Source organism: Notamacropus eugenii, chromosome 5 (genome assembly GCF_028372415.1).
Source record: "Notamacropus eugenii isolate mMacEug1 chromosome 5, mMacEug1.pri_v2, whole genome shotgun sequence".
NCBI classification, from domain to species: Eukaryota; Metazoa; Chordata; class Mammalia; order Diprotodontia; family Macropodidae; genus Notamacropus; species Notamacropus eugenii.
Genome location: NC_092876.1, coordinates 91,455,930 through 91,458,770, shown reverse-complemented (window position 1 = coordinate 91,458,770; position 2,841 = coordinate 91,455,930). Strand labels below are relative to the sequence as shown.

Here is a 2,841-nt window from a genome sequence, read left to right as displayed (position 1 = left end):
AAAGCAGAGAAGGAAGAGGAAAAAAGGAGTAAAGGAGTATTAGAAGGAATAAGAGACAAGGAGGGCATAGGGAACAAGGAAAAAGTGCTACCTAGGAGAAAAGGGAAAAGAAAGGAGTAATCAGGAAGGCCATAAGATCCACAGAGGTTAAATAGCATTAACAAGAGAGACTTCCTATATGAGTTGCATTGTAAATCTGCCTTAAACAAAGTAATGAACAAAGATTAGCTACAAGAGTTAGGAAAATTATTGTAAGTGTTGGTAAGCAGTGAAAAATAGGAGATAATGTGGTAACTGATGTCACTAGAATAGAAGATGTATGCTGAACAACAGAATGAGGTATAACTTTGGATAGAGTAGTTTTAGATTGCAGCAATCTTGAATGCCAGACTGAGGGATCTGATCAACAATGACCTACCCCTTCCTTTTATTTCTGTGAAATTTGACTATACAGCCTGGACAAAACTGCCAACATGGGAAGTTCTTCCACTAGTGGCACAGGGTTACGTCCCTTCACTCTGACTGGCCTTCCTGGGCTTGAAGACTCCCACCACTGGATGTTCCTGCTGCTTGGAGCCCTCTATAGTATCTCTGTTGTGGGTAACAGCCTAATTATCTTCATTGTCAAAGAGAACCAAAGTCTGCACCAACCCATGTACTATTTCTTGTCCCTGCTTTCAGTCAATGACATTGGTGTCTCCTTGTCCACACTACCCTCAGTATTAGCCACTTTCTGCTTCCATACCCAGGAGATTTCCTTTGATGCCTGTATGGCACAGATGTTCTTCATCCACCTCTTCTCTTTTGTGGAGTCTGGGATCCTACTAGCCATGAGCTTTGATCGTTACGTTGCCATCTGCAACCCACTGAGGTATTCTACCATTCTCACTGATGCTTGAGTTGTACAAATGAGTCTGCTCATTGGTATCCGAAGTTTCTGTGTGGTTTTTCCATTACCCTTCCTCCTGAAGAGTCTTACCTTCTGCAAAACCAATATCTTGTCCCATGCTTACTGCCTACACCCAGACCTGATCCGTCTACCCTGTGGGGACATCACTATCAATAACATCTATGGTCTGTGCCTTGTTATGTGTACCTTTGCTCTGGATTCTGCACTCATCCTCCTTTCTTACCTTCTCATCTTTCGCTCTGTGCTGGCAATTGCCTCCCAAGAAGAGAGGCTTAAAACACTTAACACTTGTGTATCTCACATATGTGCAGTACTTATTTTCTATGTGCCCATGGTGGGTGTATCCCTGGTACACCGGTATGGGAGATATGTACCACCATATGCGTTTTCACTAATGTCCCTTGTCTACCTCTTTGTCCCTCCCATGCTCAATCCTGTCATCTATTGCATCAAGACAAAGGAGATCCATAAGAGGCTCATCAGGTTATTCTGTATGACTAAATTCTGAACAATAGAAGCTAGGGGAAAACTGCAACAACACCAGTTACACAAATTCACTGTGACTTTAAGTGTTGGTTTTATAAGATTGCATAAAGATACTGGTGGCTCTCATTTGGGCAAGCTTTAAAATATACTGGGTGTTTTGGAGAAAATGGGTCATGAAACTGTGTTCTGAGCAGCCATATTTCTCATACTATGACTCACTGAGTGATAGTCTCTTAAAACTCATTTCCAATAGATTCTACTTTGCTTCATGTACTGTGACTTTCACAACAGTTTAGCTTTTATAGTAACTTGATCTTAGAAACATTGATAATATGAATTATATGATAGACCAAATTGCATTTTCCCATAGATATAACATTCCTAGCAGTCAAGTTCCTAGGCAGGGACATGCTTTCAAATACATTGTAATAATTGACAACTATTTTTTCTTTTAAGCAAAAATATAATGACTATCAACTAGTTTAAACTTCCAAATGCCATGCTTACTTTAGGAATTAGAGGAGTGACAGACATCTTGGAATTTATAGGTCAAAGGGACAAGCATTTTTCTCCTAGTTTTGAGAACCATTGGGTACTATGGCGATCCTTGAGACAGATGGCAGAATACAATCATATACTAGTTCTCCTAAAGAGATACACACAGGCAAGGGAATTAACTAAAAGGAATCAATCAATCAATCAGTCTATCAATAAACATTTATTAGGTGCCTACCATGCTCCAGAAACTATGATAGTGGCTAGAAGAATGGTGATCTCAAAGGTTGGCTTTCAGCAACAAAGCATCAATCTTCTCAGTCCTGCCCAAGCCTTAGAGAATTTAGTCAGAAACCTCCTGGTATAGGGGGAACAAGGAAAAGATGAAAGAGAAAGTCAGGTTGAGCTGTGGTAGAAAAGGGAAAAATCAAGGAGAACCATTGGCTTCTATAAGGAAGGAGCCAAGAAGCCTTAGGTAGAATCCACCCATTTTACATGCCTCTTCAATGATTGAGGGAAATTCCAGGAAAAGGCATGCTCTTTCCCCAACTCTCCCTCATGATACCTCTCTTTTAATATACTCTATGAAATATTTGCTGACTTTTTACCCAATATTTCTATAACATGAAAGTTCCTTTATCCTTTATCAAAGGATGATAGGTTATTTGAAAATAAATATAAATTTAAATCTAGATAGAGCAAAATCTCTATGTAAACGTTAGTATCTTATCTTAATTGGGACTTCTAAACTACTTCCACTATACTCTTGACTTTTCCTAGAATAGAAACTTTGGAAAGTAGTAGAAGGCTTATAGTAGGTAATTTAAAAATGATTATTGACTGACTAACCACATGGAGCTGAGAGACCTAGGCTAAGAAAGGAGCATACCATACATTTGTAGTATCATGATGTGGCTAGATAAAATCTATGGATTAAAAAGGAGAAGGGA

The 2,841-nt window shown here is 39.2% G+C and overlaps 1 pseudogene; it reads left to right on the top strand.

Annotated features, from left to right (window-relative positions):
- The first annotated feature begins 473 nt into the window (after positions 1-473).
- Positions 474-1,418, top strand: LOC140508728 (olfactory receptor 51I2-like; annotated as a pseudogene).
- Positions 1,419-2,841: the final 1,423 nt, after the last annotated feature.